This window comes from Emydura macquarii, unplaced genomic scaffold (assembly GCF_026122565.2).
Source record: "Emydura macquarii macquarii isolate MOO-44397 ecotype Brisbane River unplaced genomic scaffold, CSIRO-AGI_Emac_v2 contig_1348, whole genome shotgun sequence".
NCBI lineage: Eukaryota > Metazoa > Chordata > Testudines > Chelidae > Emydura > Emydura macquarii.
Genome location: NW_027131485.1, coordinates 14913872 through 14936753, shown reverse-complemented (window position 1 = coordinate 14936753; position 22882 = coordinate 14913872).

Genomic DNA, 22882 nt, shown 5'->3' with positions numbered 1-22882 from the left:
TGTGAGCTCACAGGGTGAATAGAAACTCTCAGAGTAAACAAACAGCATTGTATTTATTTTAAAGAGTTTAACTGCAATTAACTGCAACTTTCTGAGCCCACTACTGAGGTAGCATTTTGCTGAAAAATGATGTCATTTGTGACCAGCAAAAGTCCAACTATAAATGAATTTCCAGCCTCCTTTAACAGGCAGCAAAAAATACAAATAAACAATTTTAAAAATAGTAATCATTACATAATACCCTGAGCTTACTTTTATTTCAATTTACAAATATAAAAATACAAATATCCCAAGCTCTAGATGCCCTGACAAGCATAAAGATATAGTCCACACAATAAATGATCCCACAAAAAACCAGCCATTCAGTTGAAAATGTAACAATTCCCATTCCTTAATTACCCTTCTACTACTACAAACATGCTTCTCATGTCTCAGTCTTCTCCAAATGCCCATGTAGAAAGGCATGCTTTGCAGCATAACTTTTAACTCATTACAGAGCTGGCTATTGCAGACAAACGTAGTGAAGCTGAGTGAATTCCAAAGGCAAGAAAACCTTGCAGAAAATGTCTCGCCATCAACTACCTCAAAACAGTTCAAAAGGTGGGCTGGTATTAACACTTTCCCTAGGGAGAAACTTCAGGTATGAACAGGCTTACTGCCCCCAAGGGTTTATTGCAAGGCAGTGACATAGCTAACAGAACCCAGGCCTCCTGACTCTCAATGATGCATATTACCTACTAGATCACATTGCCTCCCATCCCTTCTTAGGAAGCTAGACACAAAGCAGGGTGCCTCAAAAATGTGTACGCAATATATATACATTATATTATATGTACATACAACATACATACACACACACACACACAAAATTAGGGGGGAGGGAAACAAAAACAAAAAACCTCACCATATAACTTACCATCATGTGTTTCCATAGTGATGAGTGCTTCTTATCTTTAAAACTTTTGGTCTATTGAGATGAACAAAAATAAATATACTCTTCCATTAAACAATGTATACCACAGGGAGATGAAGATGATAATACATAAACACAATGATAAGAACCACCTCAATGGAAAGAGAACGGGAATCAGTTTCTTTGTGTGGACCACCTGTGATCTGTAATGTGCTCAGAAACCATGGTAATGAATATAGCATTAAAAATGAATAGAAATAAAGCTATTTTGCTATAAGCATGTGATATCATAATACAGCTCTTTATTTATTATCTGTTTGACAGTAATGCCATTAGACCCCAAGTATGATCGAGGTACCATTATGCTAAGTACTGTATAAACACATAATGCAATTCAAATTCATGTCCCACAGAGCTTACGATCTAAGAAGACAAAAGAAAAGGTGGGTATCATGGTTACACAGCAAGCTGTGCTATAGACCCCTTTCAGTGCGTCTTGAGGACTCCCCTTTGGGGATAGGTTTCATTACCTTAACTCCTTTTGGGGTGAAACTATGTGCTTCTACCACTCTTAGATTGGATCTCTCAGCTGCATCCTCCCTGTTTCTCAACCATATTAACCCAGCAGACCATACTGTGTTTGACACCACCAAACTGTTTTCCTGTGGGAGCCTGAGACAGGAGCTGATTAAAATGATTCAAAATGCTTCACAACAAAGCACTATTTATTCATTCACCCAAAAGTACAGAGCATGAAGAGCAAAGGGCTAAAACAAACAAAAGGCCTATCCATATATTTCCCCTTATCTAAACTTTAATCTCTCCTTGCAAGCTTTGACAATTTAGCCCTGTTACCTCCATCTCTGGGAGTGAGAGAAGCAGAACACTAGCTGCAGTTTCTGTGTGTGTTCTTCAGTGGGTCTCTGTCCCTGTCTTCTCCCCCTCTCTGGGAAGCTGCTGACAGCCCACTCAAACATCCCTTCTTCCCTATACTAGCATCTGCAAGATTTTAGTATCCTCTTTGATCCTAGACTCAAGCCACAGAAGAGTAACCTTGTCAGCCTAGTTGAAGCCAGGCAGGGGCATTCCCCAATTAATAACTCCCCTCGTTGTTCTCTCAAGGAGCCTTATCTCTGCCATTATTTCATTTCCTGTTTGCTTCCCCCCTAAGAGCCTTGTAGCCATGTAACTCTACATGCATTTAGGCAGGATAATATCGAACAGGTAGACTGAGGGGCATATGATATTCATAAAAAAATAATACATATGTGTATGGGGAGATTTTGATAGACCAGTGAAAGAGCCAGGAACCATTTGATAGCAATAAATATGATAGTCAACATTATACTAACAGCAGCCAAACTTGGGAGGCCTTTCTGCAGGCCTGTGCAGCCTTGGCATAACTAAGCCAGGAGGGGAGGGGAGACTCTTGCTCAACTTTTGCCCTCGCAGATGCTCTGGTGGATGTGCTGGAATCTGTTTCAGGAAAAGACCAATAAGCTTATTTATGCATGCCCTCTGGGAGATGTTTGTCCCAGGCCTCAAGATATGCAGATTCTGTAGGAACACATCTAGTTAATCAAGTATTCTGGCAACCTTAGGTCTAGCTTTTGAACGCCCCCCCAGACCTGTTATTGTCTACTAACAAGGATAGGAGTGGGGAGAGAGGCTTGGATTCTTTGGGGATCTCTGCTTGGACACAGCTTCTGGATTCTCCAATGGCAGCTGGAAGATCAGGCCAATTGGAAAGCCGTGACTATTTCCACTCGAAAGACAACCCAGACTTCGGTAATTATTAAGGGTTGACGTGTTTTATTAACCTATTGCGGACATGTGTAAGTGCTTAAGGCTAAGTAAAAGTATAGCTTTAAAGTAAGAACACTCTCGTGTTGTGCTTGAGCCTAAGTAAAGTATAGCTTTGTAGTAAGAGCACTTCTGTGTTACACTGTTTCTACCAGTCCATCTATCGGCTGGACTGCCGTGTCTCCATTTGGCTTATTTCCTGATACCACCTCGCACAAAGTAAAGTTAACTCGAACTTTGGGTTGGCAGAACCCCAGGTAACATAAAACTCTCTCATTCTCCACAGTGGGAAAGAAAGGATGGATTATTATCCCCATTTTACACATGGGGAGTGGAAGCACAGAGAGATTAAGCAATTTTCCAGTATCATCCAAGAAGTGTTGCACAGCCTGGAATTAAAACCTCATCTCCTAAACATCCACCCAACCCTTTAGTTAAAAAAATCCCTTTCTCTCCTAATGATTCAATAATCTACAGTCAATGCTACAAATGTATTATCTTTGCAAATTATATTATGCCATTATGATTCTTCCTTCCAAAGGAATACGATAACATTTAAAATAAAATCTTCTCATAGGTTCTAGTTCTGGGTCTCTTCATCTTGCTCAAGGCCTATTCATTAAGTGTTCAGTTAAAAAAGAATTAGCCACTGCAGCTGGTGGCTTGCAAAATCAGAACACACCTCCCTGGCTCCAGAGCCACAGAGGGTGATCCCAACACAATTAAAGTGAATTTTAAAGCTCCCCTTACTTTCTGATAACTACAAACCATCACAGCAATCATCCTGTGTTGACCCTTGTCCATGTGAGGTTCTTTGTTCCACCCAGCCTGGTTGCCCTGCATGGCAATTTATGTTGTGTCAATATTGTAAGGGTACCTTGGTTCAGTGTTTGACTGACAGAGGGAATGAAGCAGTCAGCAAACACTGTAGAAAAGAGACATTTGCCCCTACTTCTCAAAGTATTCACATAGAGGAAAACAGAGACAACTATCTGATAGTTTGTATACTCTACAGATCTCTGTATTCAGACAGACAGGGAAGAATTTTAAAAGGCCACAGTCTGAAGATTTTTTTTTTTAAACATTACTGAAGCTGTGTTGAGGGTGTACAGTTTTTCAATAAGTGAAGAAACCCTCCAGGCAAACTTCCCAAATATTTATGATATTTATTTTTAAATGGGATGCTTCAGAAGATAGAGGGAAGGGAGATTGGCTCAGCTTCCCATGTCTGCAGTTATATGCTGACTCTTATAATGTACCCAGCAGCAATGTGTGGAGCGGTTAAAAATTTAAATGAATTGTGCACCATGAGACAGGGTAGAAAAATTCAATTGCATGGGGTATCTGCCTTCCTGTCAACTTCACAAATATTCCTGGGCTGCACAGTATCTGAAAGGTTTGCCATACACACTCCCCCACCCCCTGCCGCTTTCCCTAGTTTTCTTAGTTGCAGCACCATGCCAAGACTCATGATGTTCTGTGGCACAGAAGGCCAGGGATATTTTTTAGCTGTACAAACCCCTTTGTCATTGATTCAATTATGGGAGAAAATCACTGAAGTGGATTAGGTACTTCATCAGTGATATAACAGACATAACTATTGCCATCATGAACTAAGAATACAGTTATAATTTTTCATGAAAAGTGTGAAGTATATGCAATATTTTATATTATAATGTAGCCAAGTAAGCTCATTTTTTTCAGTTGTTTCTGAATGCTCATTAACTTGGGAGGTTTTTGTGTATGTGCTGCATGCAGGAACAGCATTAGCAAAAACCACATTTCTTTTTAAAAATGTTTAACAGATTTTCCTTATCTCGACATACAGCACATCAACAACTCAAATTCTAGCACTCATTAACTCTAAGGAGGTGCAGATCCAGATTTAAACTTTGTGGTTCAGGTTAATCTCTAGCATTAAGATTTCTATGTCTACAGAGTGCTTTAGCCACTACTTATATGACACTCATTAGCCAAGCCTAAAAATCATCCTTTGGGGAAAAAAATGATACAGTTCCTGCCCAAACAATTATGTAGACTCAATGTTAAGCAAATGCTGCATTACACTAAAAACATGGGTGCATTAATGGATACTGAAGGGACATTTATTTACAGCTTGTATAACAATTCATTAACTGTTTAAGGTATTTTGGGAAACAGGTATAAAATTTGTTACAGAAATAAAAATATTAAGATGAGTTGCAAACACACCATTCAGTAGACTCAAATGAATAAGCAAACACTTTTTCAGGGTTCTACCACAAAATTATTTTCTCAGAAATGCAATTTGCCAAAAGGAAAAATAATCTAGCATTTCACAATTGGATGACTGATTTTACACAACTGTTCTCTGGTTTTTAAGATGGTGTTTTTCTGTGTTATAAAAACTGGATTTGCATGATTCTCTGGTCTTCTAATCTAAAATATTTACTTTTGGTGGATATATAATAATGCTTCATTTACCAGTGAAGCAAGTAATTTTGCAGGCAATAAGAATGCTAACTGTCAGGGAACTTGCAATGAGTGACAAAGTGCCTTTTGGACAATCTGAAATCTCTTCTCTTTTGTTAACGATTGCTGTTTTTCTGGGTCTGTTAGTATGCACTGATTTAGATTATATATCATGGTCACTTGGTTTTACTTACTATCTTAAGGAAAGATTGGAAGGAAGTTTTTGCTGATCCTGTTCATTATATTGAACAGAGGGAATCTAGATTTGTTTTGCTTTCTGGGTTTAAGACTGGGCATGCACTGTGAAACATGTGACTGCATTTGGACCATACACTAGGGAAGGAATTCAGTTATGCCCAAATGTTATGAATTATAGTAACTACTCCTGATGTTAGCAGTACATTTCCTTACTGCAGATCGTAATTTCCACCACTACTCCAGCAAAGTTACAAGCGTATTTGTCCGGTTAGTACACTGCAAGATATATCATTGTCTTATTTTCTATTTTCATCTCTTGCACAGCTATACTTCAAGTCTTCTTAAGGCGTCACTCCTGGAAACACTTATGCATGTGCATAAAGTTAAGCTTGCATGTAAGCATTTGCAGGATCAGGGCCTAAATATAGAAGCTGTAAAGTGACTAGGAGGAGATTTTTTGAAGATATTCTTTAGTTCTAAGTGCCAATATAATGACATCCCCTGAAAAGAGAGCTTTATTACCTCCTGAAGCTAACCTAAAATTATGAGTACAGTTTTGTTAGAAAGTACCTTTAAAATTAGAATTCAGAACCCTAACTGTGCAAATGCTTATGCATATACTCGATTCTATTCCCCAAAGTAGTCTGACATCAAATATAACTAATCTGGTGGGGAAAAGTTAAGCACATGCATAAGTGTTTGTGGGTCTACACATATGGTTGAGATTTTCAAAAGTGCTCAGCGTCTGCTTAACTCTGCTCCTGCTGAAGACAGGCCAATGCTGCACAATTCTGCAAATCGCATTGAAAAAGCTTAAATAAATTAAATAAATGTAGTTAGTTAGATACTGTATTTCAAAATAACATTTTGGCAGTATTATTCAGGAGAGGACAAACAATATGTCCTGGGAAATGCAAAGGGTTTGATTTTTGGTTAACATAGACATTCCTTGTCATCATAATTGTTACAAAGCTCCACAAATTACTTGCCTTAAATTGAATCTCCTTCAACTTGCAATGTACAGAACAGTTAATTTTCATTTTTTAATATGGTTCCAAGCACTGAATAGTTTTCATTTCTATTACATGAGTGATACCAAAATTACCAGTGTAGACCTGGAAGCTTCCTTTAAGTTACAGAAACTTTACCTAAATATAGAATTGTTTTCTCTGATGATCATACATATTTAGATGCTGCATGATGTTTTAATCATCAAATGATTAAGATTATAAAACTGAAAGTGCTCTCATCATAATTTTAAATTAAAACAAACATTCATAATATTTCATGATAGGAAAAGCAAAAGTGTTCACATCTGCCTGTATATTATATATATATATTCAAAATATATATTGTATGACGTGTCAATATATAAATAATATAATTATAAAAGAAACATAGAATATAATTTATACACACATTCTATCACATTCCCCTTTGCAGGATTCCAGAATCTGGATCTATCTGTGTATTGAAATGGTTCTACACTTAATTATATTGTAAGCTGTTTGGGGCAGAGACTTTCTTTTTGTTCTGTTCTGGGGTCCTGGTCCATGATTAGGGCTCCTACATGTTAGAGTAATACAAATAATATATTATAATAACTGACAATTTTCTGACTCGCTTCGATATATCAAAAGTAATTGATCTCCAGAATCCAGTTTTGCATGTTCCTTTTGTAGCGCGCTTTAGGACTATAGATTTTGGGGCATTGTCTATTAAATGTTGGTGGAATTCACGAACTAATCATTTCTGTGAATATGTTGCAAACAGGCATCTGGGTCTCCATTTAGAAGTTAATGCCAAATATATTTGGGACAGCCTGTACTTTATGAATCCTACAACAGTGCAGTCACCTCTCCGGTTGCTTGCATGGAATTGGGCTTGCAACATTCTCCGAAGGGTGTTGAGTCCACACTTACAGTGAAAAATTTATACTGAGAAAATGTATGGCCTGTGACAGATATGATCCTGCTCCAATAATCGAATATGGTTCATATTATCTATCTTGTTAATGTAATTTAAAGGAAATAGTACCCATTTTTTCAAAGCAGCATTCAAATGTCAAAAGAGAAAACTCCCCTTTAAGCATGAATAATAAAAGAAATACATAGGAAACAACAAAATGGAAATTGCTCATACAAATTGTGCAGGGAGAATATGGTACTTTGTGACATGTGGCATGCATGTTAATGAAGTGAAAGGCATAACACTTCTTTTATGGCTGTGGTATGCCACCTCAGTCATGTCATAAATGTCGTAACACAGCTTAGGGACAATGATAGCAGAAAACACAAGCTTGGAGCATGTTTGTTTTCCATACTAACGTGAATGGCATTGTGCAAGACACCAAAATGCATCCAGCATTCTCACTAGCAGCTCCTCTTATAGCATGTAATGAATCATTAACATTAGCAAACAAGTGGTGATGATTATGAAGTTGGCATATCTGCTTTAACACTGATTTGCCAGACTCACAATACGTGTTTTCTGTGAAAGAGACGGCAAGAACCTGTTGGGTGTTTGGTTATTGGGGTTTGTTTTGTTTTGGTTGGGTCTATGGAGGCTAATACAACACCTAGATAAATGTACATGGATGACTTAAGAGTAAAATAACCTGATGTGGCAATTCTTTATCTGTGCAGAATTTAAGAGTTGAAACCTCTGACCATGAAAGGGAACTTGTAGTATTTGTGACAGGTTAAGCTACAAAAACTTCCATCAAGTTTATAGGGACTGAAAATTTAAATAAAACCAGACTGACTGACCGGCTCAGCTTCAACAATATTCTTTTGTTTGTATCCTTCGTAATTTAACTGTTTGACAACTTCATGCAGCTGTTAATAACAAGCACAGGTATTGATTACCTCTGACGGTCCTAATGACGGGAGACTGGGACACAAACCATAAACGTAGAGTTTCAGATTCCAAGTAAAATTATAGTTCACCCTATAAGATTGCACAATAAATCAGTGAACAAATCAGCCAACACAGGGCTCTGGGGTCACTGAAGTGATGTTGACACATTACAATAATGAGAACTTGAAATACCTCATGCCCTATTGATTTTTAAGCTGAATCATTCCCACTGCAGGAGGTTACAAGGCTGTGCATTGGAATCACGGCCCACATGGGAGATGCTAATGAAAAATATACACAATTCTACCAAAATAAAAATACTTTACTTGTACTTATTAAAAACTAATATCCTTCTTTTCTCCAGGCATAAGGTTGTAATTCGACTAACATATTATTTAGCTGGGTGAGGTAATATCTTTTATTGGATCAACTTCTCCTGGTGAATGAGACAAGCTTTCAAGCTTACCCAGAGCTCTTCTTCAGGTCTGAGGCTTGTCTCTCCCACCAACAGAAAATGGTCCAATAAAAGCTATTAAATCACCCACCTCACAGAACAATTATATATATTCTGGGGTTGACATGGCTACAACAACACTGCATGCATATTATTTAGCTATCTAAGATTCTCCCCCCTCCCCCGCTTTCCCTTATCTTCCCTCTCTGTATTAATTTATTGAAGATATAGTTTAAACTGTCCCATCAAAATGAGACATCACATTATTATTAATGCACATGAAGCATTTTAAAATACTTTTCTGATGTTATAAATAGCTTTCATGTTTTCCCCTAATTACCTACTTATTCTCTAGATACAACAGAAGAATATGCACCCAAGAAAAGATAGTGTATCAGCTAAAGTAAGGAATTCCTCATTTCTTTTTTCTAATTCCATCTGACCGCATTGAGAACATATAAGCAGTTACAGAGGTGACCAGTGACATAAGTTAATTACAGTCCTGTCATGAGACAAAGGATGGTAATAATTTGCTTTACAGTGAATTACTTTTGCCACAAATCATTTTTGCCAAAGGGCAAAAAATAATACTTTTACTACCACAAGCCACTGAAAGATCTCATGCTGAAACACACAGAAGTTGGTGAAGAGAAACTTACAGTATTTTACAAGTGTTATCACTGAAAGTAACACCACTCACTTTATATACTGCTCTCGACAACAATACTTTCTGAGCACTACACTGATACCGTAATTGTAGCACAACTGCAGAATAATGGGGGTTATGTGCTTGGGAAAAAAGGAAGAAAGGATTTAAAATTAGAGTGAATGGAAGTATACTTGAATGAGGAATTTACTAACATATAATAATTTAGGTCTAAAAAAACCTTTTAACTGTAACTGCACTTAACAATGAAAAGAGTAAGAAGCAACTAACGACTCTTTAAATATATCCTAAGGATGAGGAATTAGTTCCTCCTAGAATCCAGAGAGAGACGTTTTTTAATCAGTAGCTCTGGGGTTTCCATTTGCTTCTTATTTAAGAGTTACATATTTCTTATCTCACACCTGAAATCCAGTGCCAACAGCATGACACAAAGTAGACTCAGACAAAATAGATGGTAGAAAGACAACTAACCACACTGTATCCAAGGTACTTACAGGGTTCCCCATTACTATAGGAACTGAGCAGTTCACAATATTCCTAAGGTAGCAAACTACTATCATTCCCATTTTATGGATGGGGAACTCAGGCACTGAGTGACAAAGTGATTTGCTCAAAGTCATACAGAAAATCTATTGGCAGAGCAGGGAATTGAACCCAGGTCCCCTAAGTCCTAGGCTAGCGCTCTAACCACAACTTTATTACCTAGAAAAAGGATACCCTCTGTAGTGTATTGTAAAACTTCCATGCCGACAGGCACCTTCTACCATTTCAGAATCTAAAACCCTACGGGCAAAACCACCTGGGCATCTCCAGGATGACATAGTCCGACAAGGTCCCTCTACCACTGAACCCTCAAATTTTCCACATGGAGTGATACAACCTTATAACAGGCACAATACATTTCCAGGCAGGAGGCAGCCCTTGTGCTGACTTCAGTGCATATAAGCAAAACTTCCGTATGTACATCTGATAAAGTGCTGAGTTTCCCAACCTCACATAAAGTTTCTGAGGCAAATTTGCCTATTTCTTCAATCAGCGAAGACTGCCCTTAATGTACGAGAGTAAAGAAATATTATCAACATAAAATAAAGCAACAAAGTGGTCAAATACTACAGTAATAAAGAGCACATAAGCACTCAGATAAAAAGAATAGCAGTATGTAATAAACTGAAAATCAGTATAAAATAGTGACACCAGACAAACACTCTCTCTGTGCCTCCAGGAATCAGAAGACAAATGGTAATGTTACACTACACTCCCAGAGACAGAGAGAGTGTGAAAGAGAGAGAGAGGGAGAAACAAACAAATACCACCAACCTGCAACCATCCCCTGATAACCATCATGGTGCCAACTTTTTTAACAGGCCAGCCATGACAGCTACATGCCACTGTCTGGTCACATCAGAAGAAAGACAGAGACAATGGATGTGGCCACAATTAGTCGCCTAAAATATCTGGGAATACCTGACAACAAATTGTACAAGTGAAGGTCATCATCATTTTCTTAATCAATTCCACACCATCCTTAACCTGGTCCCAGCCTTCCCATTGCTGGAATCCTACCATCCTCCCCTCGGATGAGATGCAGTGAGCCCCAAAACTTCCTTTTCTCAGCTCTCTTAAAGGATGCTTTCTTTCAAATTATTTTCCAATCCATTAATCCAATAACCACATTCACTCCATAATAAGACCTGCACTGAACATCTGCCATGAGTCTTACCTACAAAATTGTGACATTATAACCTTACCCCCACCCAAGCTCTATCCCACCAAGTCCCAGTCATGTTATGGGGAATGCAAAAACCCCACCATACCTCAGCCAATCCGGCAATGAGGGAAAATTTTCTTCCCAACACCCTCAAAAAGGGATGATTAGCATAATGCCCACAGCATGTTATGACAAAACCCAGTCCTTTTGAAAGATTTTTGGCTGGGTGGGTGCTGCCAGCCAAATCCAGTAAGATGTATACAAGACTGCAAGATGTATACACACACACTCTTCAGGTCATCAGGAAAGGCAGTATTCTTCTCCTGACCTGGCTCTGCTGCTTCCTGCTCTTCTCTTCTTCCCTGCTCTTTCTCTGTAACCCCCCTATCACCTGTTGTAGAGAGGCAGGCCCTCTTAAAGGGGACAAACAAAATCCCTTTTCCTCCTGCCGGACAGGAAAGGACTCACCACATGGATGCTGCAGTGAGCACAACGTGCTTTGGTCAGCCCTTTGGGGCAGTCCTCATAAACTCACTCAATACTAACAGGCAAGGCAATCTCAGATTCTTAATAAAGAACACAGCTATGCTGTATGTGTGCTTTATTTTTTAATTGCCTGTTTTGTATTCTGAATAGTGAGACTCTTAGTTGAGACATTAAATTCCAGTCTCCTTGTAGTTCTCTAACTTGCAAAGACAATATTAAGAATGCTACACAAATATTTCATTTCAGCTTATGTAATACCAGCTTTCGAAGCATAATTAATTATGGCAAATTTTTTATGATTAAATATTTACTACCGATTATCACCTTGACAGTGTATAACATATATATTTATATAAACATGTCGGCCTTTACCACCTTACTTCAAATTATAATTCCAGTAAATAATACTGTATCAAATAACGAAATACAATTCATGAAGGCTGAGAAAACACAATAACTGAGAGGTACTTTTATCATTTATGTAGCACACAAATATTTAGGCAATTAAAATGATTATGAATGCATCATATTTCTGTGGAACTGTATGTCATTAACAAGTGCACACATAGCTTTTTCCTTTGCTCTATTTATTAGTAGCAATGAAAATCAAAGTAGTGCCAAACATACTTAGTACAGTTTATTCATAGCAATAGAAAATAAGACTCTTATGTACAGTACATAGAGTACTTCCAGTACTTATATTATTGGGGTAATTTTTCTACCATTTGTAAATCAGAGACAGATAAATCTGAATATTTTTTCATTTCCACATGTACACAAGGCTGGACAAATATTACAAGCTACATACTTTTTTTCCTGAATGTTAAAAGTGAATAAATAGGAAATGGATCTTTTTCCTTGGGAGAAAACAAATGTGATATGATGAAGTAGGTTATATCCTGAGTTGTGTTCTCAAATGGTAAATTACACAGTATATGTGGAAAATTACATATTTGTCACCTAAAGACATGTTTACAGTCCATACAAAGGATCACATTCTAGTCCCAGATGAAAGATGCATATGAGCCAATATGTCAAATGATTATATCATGATTTTATGTATGATAAGAATAGCTAGGCAGTGTTTGTTGTACATTTGAGGTAAGAATCTGGCCCACAAAATGTATTCAACTGCAGAAGGCATACAAATTGTTCATAATGAACATTTAAAGTATGGTATCATCAAGGTAAATAGTTTTCCAAAATCTGGAACATATGAGAATTTTGCTCAAGTATTATTCTTGTCTTCTGAAAAACTGTTTGAGTTAATCTGCAGTTATATGTCACCTCAGCATAAATACTTGTGAACTGCAAATCAGTCTTTGCTAAAAGTTAAAGTTAGTGCTCAACAAGAGTTAAGGAATATTGGTAGTACATAGATCATTACATAGAATACCTGATGGTTAGGATGCCCAGGGTATTATTAGCAGCAATTTACCCATGGTTATCTCACTCCTTGAGATTTCTGTGAGTAGCCAGTGTCAGGGGCTGATCACCACAGTGGAATGCTTCAAGGGAATGTAGAGTCTGAATTTAGCCCACAGGAGAATACTTGAGTAGCTAACAGGCTAAGAGTGTTAGGGAGCTAACACCCAGATACCAGGACTCCCTCATTCTGGAAGCAGACAGTGACTACTGGGTGTATATACCAAATCTATACTGCCTCTAACCACTGCACTGCAATTCCCTCTCAGCTCCAAGATTATTTCTCATGATTCCTGATCTCCAGGATTCTACTTGCGTCTAGCAAATAGTTTTGTAATTCATAAGCAATGTGCGCATCAAGTCCTCTTGTAGTGGCTATTCCACATAGGTAACAGTTACTATTTTAATTTAAGTGGCAGATGTCTGTGCTGAGGAACTGACAACCCATGTGAGATGTCCTTATGGTTGCAGAAAACTGATTTCAGAAGTCTTCTACTTTAAAAACAGAAAACATTCTTAAAATATGTTCTATAGTTAAAATACATTATCTATTATTTTTGCATGACACAGCAAAACACAGTTATTCTGTATTTCAGTCCTTTTTAAAAAATTGTGATTGTCTGTGTCAGACACAGAGAGGTTTGAAGGTTGAGGGGCATCAGAAATATTGGGAAATCCCGTTCTCATCAAACTGTCCATGTCCATTTTCCAAATGCAAAGGGAATACATTTTGGAAAACATACAAATTTTTGAGCATTTCTCTGAACTTATACTACAAGCCTTTTAAGGTTCATCCATCACTATTCCCACCAGTCATAAAACATGGGGCAAGAAAAGTTGTATGTAAACCAGTAATTGAAAATAAATAAAAGTTTTGGTTTCAGCTATTTAAACCCTATTTGAAGAAATCCACCAAGAGAATTGTAAGGGTCACATAACAGTCACTATTCTAGGGACCTCTTTTACAACTATATGTACACAAATGCCATCTGCAATGATAATACTGCATTTCTTATATCACTGATTACCAATAAGAAGTCAAGATATAAATTAGTGTGGCAGTGCATCTGACATATAGCAGGTAAAGACAGTAGATAAACAGTATCTCTAATGTAAATTCATGTCTATTTTAATATAATAATATTTTGTATAAATAGTCTTCATTTCTCTAAACAGCAGCAAAATTATTCTCTGCAAAGGAAAATCATACCTCACTAATCTATAGTTCTTTGAACATATCATAAAATAGTGGATAAAGGAGAACCAGATGATAACAGCAGGGTGCCTCAAAATTCCATACTAGAACCAGTGCTGATTAACATATTTATTAATGATCTGTAAAAAGAGGTGAGCAGTGAGATGGCATCCATTTGCAGATGACAAAAAATGTTTAGGTTAGTCAACTCCAGAAAAGACTGCAAGCAACTTCAGAGTGACTTTAAGCTAGATGGATGTGCAACACAATGGCAGGAGAAAGTCAGTGTTGATAAATGCAAAATAATATGTACCGGTAGGGAAATATGAACTGCACACCTTGCAGGGTTCTACATTGACAGTATGAGTTCAAGGAAAAGATCTGAGTATTACTGCAGACAATTCAATTAAGCCCTCTTGTCAATGTGCAGCAGTGGTGAAAAAAGCTAACAAAATGTTATGACACATGAAGAATGGGATGTAGAATAGTATGAAAATTATAATGCCATTATATAAATCAATAGTGTACCATTTTCTGAAATACTGTGTTCAGTAGTGGTCACTCATTTTTAAAAAAGTATACTACAGAACTTAACAGTGCTCAGAGAAGGGTGAGGACAATGATAGGAAAAGATTGCATAGAAAAAAAAATCCTTTCATATGAAGAGAAACTGAAAATTCTGGAATTGTTTACCTGAGAAAGGATATGCATAAAAGTATACACAATAACGCATGGTACAGAGATGGTAGATTAGGAACTTCTATTCTCCTTGTGTCATGAAACAAGAACAAGGAGATGTGCAACAACACTGACAATTGACACAAAAACTGATAAAAAGAAATATTTTTAAAAATGCATAATGCGTAGACTATAGAATTTATTGACACATTGTGTCATTGAAGCAGGGAATTTAGGAAGTTTTAAAGGGGAACTGGATATTTCTATGGACAGCAAGAATATCTAGATTAACACCAGTTAAAGCTTTTTTTAAAAGGATGTCTTAAAGGGATATAAAGCCTCATTCTTCAGAGTTTAAGCTAATCTCTTAAATATCAGCAGTTACAATGACACCTTTCTGGAAGTAGGTTATCCCATATCTCAGAGGTGGCCAAACTGTGGCTTGTGAGCCACATGCGGCTCTTTTACTGTTAAAGTGCGGCTCGCGGAGTCCCCCCCCCCCCCATTGTTCCCCCAACAGACTGGCGTGGGTAGCTCGAAGCTTCTGCCCTGCAGCAGGGTGGTGGGGTTAGATGATTCTGCCCAGCAGGGGGAGGAGGAAGGGTCTCGGGAGGCAGTAATTTTGGCCACCCCTGCCATATCTGTTTACTGTGGGATTTCCTGCACATTCCTCTGAAGCCTCTTGTGCCGGCCACTATAAAAAAAAATGCATTGATCTTGTCTGGACTGTAAGTCTGATCCAGTATGGCAATTGTTGTATTCTTAAGTTAGTTATGGGCTGTTAGGAAGGTAATATCACAGAATAAGCCTTTTACAGTAGACTCCATAGTTTAAATTACATTTATTCAATTGTTTTTTTGAAGATTACTTTTTTAAACATTAACAGGAAGAGACCATACAAAATATATTCCCAGAGCTGAGATTTTCTATTTAGCCACAAGATGTCACAATTGCTGCATACAAATTCAGAAGACAGTATATTTATCTGAACCCTTAAATAAAGATCAGAAATCGTTGCTTTACACATTTATATTTCTTATTGTTATAAGGGTATTAGTAATGTAATTTAATGTAGCTGAAAGACTCAATACACCACCCCATAGGCAATTTTCTAGATTAATGTCTTTGGCTAATGGTGAAAGGCTGTATGTGGTGTTGAACAGAAACAACAAAGGCACAATGATTATAATATTTTAAGTACTCCAGCAATTTTTTTTTATTATGTCAGTGGGATGTTGCCAACGTAGTCTGTGATAATTGATTCCCCCACCCTACCTCTTACCACCACCATTTTATTTCATTAAAGATTTCTGAATCCCACAGTGAAGGCTGATCAAGTCATTTTTTATCTAATCTCATTATCTTCCTTCATTTCGAGGCCTCGTCTTAAGTACACATTATGAATACCATTAGGAAAACAGGACTTTAATTAATGGTATAAAACCTACACTTCATAAGAAAGCAACAAGACCCACCCTTTCCATCTAGGAATATGGGATTTGACATACCAAATGAGATGAAACAATCCACTGTGGTGTCCTGCCTAGAAAAGTGGCCAATACTTGATACTTATGGGGAAGTGGGGAAATAAACCTAAATAACTGTGCAAAGCTGAACACAAAGCACATTCCTCTTGGATTTGTTCTTTTATACAGAAAAACAGCTTTCTGGAAAACTCACAGAATGTTGACAGGGCATCAGCTACATGGTAGTTCAGCTCTTCCTCACATAGACCTGGAGAGAGATTAGAGATACCTGGAGAGAACAGAGCCATTACAAACTGAATGTTTTATAACCTTGTAACCAAAGACCTAGCCATACGGACTCTTTACAACTAGATTTTACTTGTTGCAGCTCCTGCTGAGAAAAGATTCAAATATATTTTCTTAAGGATTTGACTTTCTCTTTAATGTCTGTGGGCCATTTTATGCTTCCTAAGTCTCTTATGTGTTCCTCATTGTCCCACACTGCATTCCACATTTCGGCTAGGCAGGTTAAGAGGTATAACACATGAATACATTTTAACTTCAGAACATCATGAGGTGACTCCTGTGCTTTGTGCAGTGAAACCAAGGAATATCCCCTGAAAGCCCAAACAGTTATAATAAGTCTTGGGCAGCTCCTGAGGGGAGATGTTAGGGGCTGGGGAACATGCTGTGAGAAACTCAACAGATTTATAAAACACTAAGTGAACTATAATGAACACACGATTTCTGCTTTACATATGAAAGCTTAAAGTGATAAGAGTTGAAATAGAAAAAGAGAGCAGAAATACGAAAAGCTACTAAAGGCAGGCATAAGTAATAGCTTACTCAATCTTCCTGTTTCCCTGGCCATCTGTATTGACAGCCTTTTTTTTTTTTTTTTTTTTTTTTTTTAAACATTTCTACACAAAGAGAAATTAGAACAAAAAACATAATTGTAAATAAAGAAGATGATTGCCATGTTTCTCAATCCCCGTTCCTATTTGCTACAAGACACTGCTGTATCTCATGTCTTTCTTGTTAACATTTCATGGAACAGTTCCACAAACATACGTTTGTTCTTGTTCTCAACATTTTGTTCTGTCACTGAGACAGATGGTTTTACATGGAAGCATATGAAAATATTAAATACTTTATAAACCAGTTGAAGTTTGAAATGCCTATGACTAATGAGTATTTTGACAACTACTTTTTTAATACAAATGTACAGAATTCTATTTAGTGCTTCCATATCATTGTTCTATTTGCTACAGTATTTTTTTTAAGCTATAGTACTCTAGGAGCTTATTTAACATCAGTATTGCTTCATTATATTGACCCGGCACTCCATATTTTATTCTACTGTCTGTAGAAGGCTACTGCAGCCACATTGCTGTGAAGGTGGTGTTGGAGACTAGAGGAATTATGGTTGAGTAGTTCAGGAGCTGGCATCATGCCACTGTAGATACTAGAGCATGGTGGAAAAGCATTCACCTGTGGCCATTAATAAACCTTTTGTGTTCGACAGAACACTGTGGTCTAAGTCGCAGCCCTGACTCCACACTGTGGCTGACCCCCTAGACTGTGGTCTAGTTCACAGCCCTGATTCCACCTCACTCAGAAACATACCTCTCTCTGGTGTGCAATGTTCATGGCAGCACCAGCTCCCCTTCCTCAATATGGCTGACTCTTAAACAGGAATTTTGAAGAGGAAGGGGGTCCCCTCTACTCTCTCTCTTCACAGTACACATCTTCTGAGGCAAACATAGTTTGACTCTAAATCTTCCCTGGCCAAAATTACACCAGACTGAAAGTGCTTTGAATAATGACTATGCAGATGGTGAGTTGTAACTGCTGTTCCTGATTGGTCAAGAACTGTGCGCATCCAATTACTTTGCTTCCTTTGTATCCCCACTCTAGCCTGCTTTTTTTGTCTCATCCCCCTGTCATTGTCTTATCATTTAAAATGCAAGATTTTTGGGGTAGGGACTGTCATTTACTATGTTTGTACAGCACCTACCACAATGGCCCCCCATCTGGTTGGTCTCTGCTAGTTATTCTATCATCAGTGTTAAATAATAAGCAGCCTCTACTGTTTTCTCTAAAATATTTATATACATTGACTTTCCCCCCCAAAAAACCTAGAAGTTACTCAAATAAGATTATGATTAGGAGATGAGAAGGTGTGTGCAATTTCAACAATTAAAACTGACTTTCCAGAAAAAGTAGAGTATATTCAGATGTGTTTAGTTTACTGTTTTTTAAAAACTTTTGAAGAGGAGACAAAGAAATCTTAATACAAAGTAGAGAAAAGTGTTACAATATTTGCCCACTACCAATTCCTTTCAATGTTTCCAAACCTAAACATATCGTACCTGCACTGACATTCTATTAAAAAGGGCTTTGTTATTTCAGTGTTTCCATTTATACATAGTAAACATCTTTCACAGTAGGAAATTTGGCACACAGTATAATTTTCATATTAACTGATTCATGTGCTTTGCATTATAAGATGAAATATTCCAAAGAGAATAAAAAAACAAACTAGAAGTATTGTAGTTTATGTACCATACATACAAGTACAGCTGAGAGGATAAGCATTGGGATTTTCTTTTAAACTTTATGGAAGCCATCCATTTTCAGAGATATGAGAATTCGGTATTGTTATGATGAAGGTAATTATAATACAACTTCATGTAGCCTTAACTCATAGGAAGCAACGTTAGAGAGAATTTTTACCAAAGTACAATGAATATTTCATAGTGAGAAGTTAGGATCTTCAGGAATTGGACCATCAGCAAATTAATGAGCTTAATAAATACAGAATAGGGAACGAAGCATTGCATTGGAAATCAGTTTTATAATTTAGGAGTCATAACACTATCTTTTTTTTAAAAAGGAATACACAAAGAGGACAATCCCTCTTTGTTATTAATGATTTATATAGTGTTTTCATGACAAAAGTTTGGCAGAAGTTTAAAAGTTTTCAAAGTGATAGAGAAGATCTTATATAAAGCAGGTACAAATTAACTTTTTATCAAAACCATCAATAACCTTGTCCCCTGCCTTAGGTTTGTGGTTAAAACCTTGTGCTCTCTTCTCTCCCTTTGAGAAGATAATTCAGCCTGCAATCTTTGTAAACTATCATTTTATCACTCTAGATTACTAAGGGCTAGATTGTACCATTTCACGATTTTAAGATATCCCAACTGCCAGTGACATTCGAGTTCACAGCCAGAAAGCTTCCTGGAGATAAAAGTGAACACCCGTTTAACCTCGGGAAGGAGCTCAGCATAACTCCCATCTATGCCTTCTGCAGGCTTAATAGAGGGGGTAGAACCATGACTTTATCTGCTCTGCCCCTTCTGAGTGCTGTGCATCTCCAGTCAATAGGAGAGAGGAACCCCTTCATTTCGGAGAGTGGACAGAACATAATGTGTTTGGCTTTTGCACAAGCCACATAAGGAGGACAAATATGAATCCCACTCTTCTGCCACTACTGCATACTCACATAAGGGTCAACTAGAATATATCAGGTTGTACATGGAGATTTTGTAATATGGGCCAAACTTCTGCTAAAACCACCTAATCAGTTTTAATATATTAGAGACCATCAGAATGAATTCATATTATGTTCCAAAGGAAAAAAAAATTCTTTTAACTTTCTAAAACTGAAGAGCCAGATTCACCAGTCTCTCTCAGCAACACGTGGTAAAGGCCTGCATGGGACAAGGTAGCTTTGTGCCATCTTTATGCTTCCCCCCTTCAATCCTGGGCTCCTGTTGCAACTCAAGACTGTTCTATGTTATGCACAGCTGCCAATGGAGGCCCGAGAAGCACATTGTGAAAAGTATAACTGGGTTAAAAAAAGAGTTAGATATGTTTATCGAGGACAGGTCCATCAGTGGTTATTAGCCAAGATGGTCAAGGACACAACCCCATGCTCCAGGTGTCCCTAAACCGCCAACGCCTAGAAGTTGGGACTGGACAACAATTGACTTAAAATTGCCCTGTTCTATTTCTTCTCTCTGAAGAATCTGGCACTGGCCAGAATACTGGGCATGATCCACAACAGTTATATAACCCTATATTTTTGTTTAATATTAGAATTCTAAATCCTTCTCATTTACTCCAACTGTTCCTCCATAATGCTGCTATGAAGGTGAAAAATAACCACAACAGGCTTCAGCAAATTTGGCCCAATGGGGAAAAAATCCTTCATGAACCCCAATATGGGTGATTGGTCAGACCCACAGCATCCTACATGACTATCTATAACTACAGGGGGAAGAGATTTAAATTATTGGGGTGGAGGGAAAGAATGTGATAGTCAGTGATCTACCACTTTCCTCCCCTCACCAGTCAATGGGAGGCAGCAAATCCAGTGTGGGGAGGGAGATGGTCAGTTCTGGCATACACATCTCTCCTTTCCCCTCCCTCCTCTGAGCAGTACATCCCCTTTCTTGGTCCAATGAGGCAGGGGAAGGTATTTTTCAGGCATGGATGCTCCCCGCATTTCCCTGTGGACCAATCAGATAACACCCCACTGAGACGAGGCAGCATATTGTACTACCTTGTACTCCTTGTAACCACTGTAACAAGGAGATAGGAGGAAGCAATTTTTAAAAAAAATCATTACATCTGTTAAGTGTTTAAGATGCTTTAACACTGAATAGTGTGGTCAACATGTTTGCCCTTAGTAAATCTGACAGCTGGAAGGCAAGATCTTGTGATACATAGGACATTTTCCTGTTTCCTTCCTTTGGGAACTCAAAAAGGATGCTCACTTTCCAAGGAAGAGTGTCCTAGAATTATATTTCAGATTGCCAACCTCCAAATGTGCAGAAGGGATTAAAAGAAACAAAGATGACTTTGGTGCTGTGGTGTTGGCAGAATGTATACACATTTCATTGGAGTTGCATTTGTAGTGCAGTAGACCACTGGTGAAGCCTCTCTGTTGGACTGAAATGCTGTTTGGAATGGGATTTTATCCTTGACAAGGTCAGCAGTAATATCCTCTGGTAACTGTCATGATTAATGTAGTCTCATTTTTATGGGCCTCTGATATGTAAATAAAGCAGTGGCCTTGTACGGCACTGGCTTAATTAATTTGGCAAGTAGGAAGGATATGCAAAACTGTCACTGTGCACAGCTTTCCAAATAATCAAACTCTCAAAAGTTACAAGTCTCAAAAGGAAAAATGTTAAACAATATTTCAAGATCCATCTAGTCTTGCAGACTATTCTAAATAAACTTTGTTTTGTGTTTTTCTATTACTGCCGATAACTAAATTTTCTCTGATCGTAGCTGGTCTTTTTAATTAACCTGTTTCTGTTGTCCACATTATTATTTGATATTATACCCCAGAAGTTTGGGACATCACAAATCAGAAGCAGTAACAGAGCTGCAATCACCAGCACCGTGGCATCACAGAATGAATTGGGCCAGAAAATCAGGATGATTAAATAGGAGACACCATCTGCTTACATATAAATATCTGGGTAATCGACAATAGTACAAAAGGAAAAATACATGACAGTCTAATGAGGCTTGGGTTAAATAATGTGTTTTTAAAAGCTTGCCTGAATGTGGCAGTGGCTCTTCAAAGACATTGTTGCATCATTGTAAGTGTGATTAATCGCTGAAATGATGCTATTTTTTGTTTCAAGTCTCATATGATTGTGCTAATTCTAAGTTACAGGAGAATAGTATTTTAAATAAGCAGCACTGAAATTCCAAAGCTATTGCTTAATTTATATAATATATTTTTGTACTTACAGGTTAGAGAGCAATCTGGTTGGCATTAATTTATTTTAACTAATAGCCAAAAACAAGCCTTGTGTCTGTGCTCCAGATCTCCTGCACTTATTACTTTTCCTTATCTAAAAAATGAATTCCCCTCCATTTATTATTTGTAAAACTAAAAATTTTAATTTTTTACAGGGGAAAAAAACCACATGCCTAGTTCATAAAAGCAAAGGCACATATTTATGAAGCAAACAAAATAGATTCATATTTATATTTTCAGTGGCAGACAATTATATAATGTGTATTTAATTTTCAAGGAGTAACAGGTTGATTCTCAAACATCATACATTTTAAAACGTCACACTCCACCATTATGAGTTGGCAGTTTCTACTGAGGCTTTATGCTGGAGGAAGTCTATCCATCTAATTTATGGACCAAGATCAGTTTATTTTTTCCCAGATTAGATTCACAGCCAACTTTATAGGAAGGGTAGAATTCCATATACAACTTGTGTAAATCACGGAAAAGCAATTATATGTGATATTAATAATAGCCATCTTGATGTAGCATTTCAGTTATATAACTAATTATCCATAACAAAATATACATTTTCTTTATGCTAATATTAGCTAAAAGAGACCCTTGCATTGATTGCTACATGCAATCTATTATTCTAAGTTACATGAATCAAAATACAGGTAAGTAAATGAGAAGTTGCCGAAACCAAATAATATTATGTGATTTGATTGTCAATTTTGCATTTGTCAAAACTGAAGTATTAAAATAAAAATTGCACAGGAAAATGCAGAGTAAGGATTTTTCCAACTGTTTCT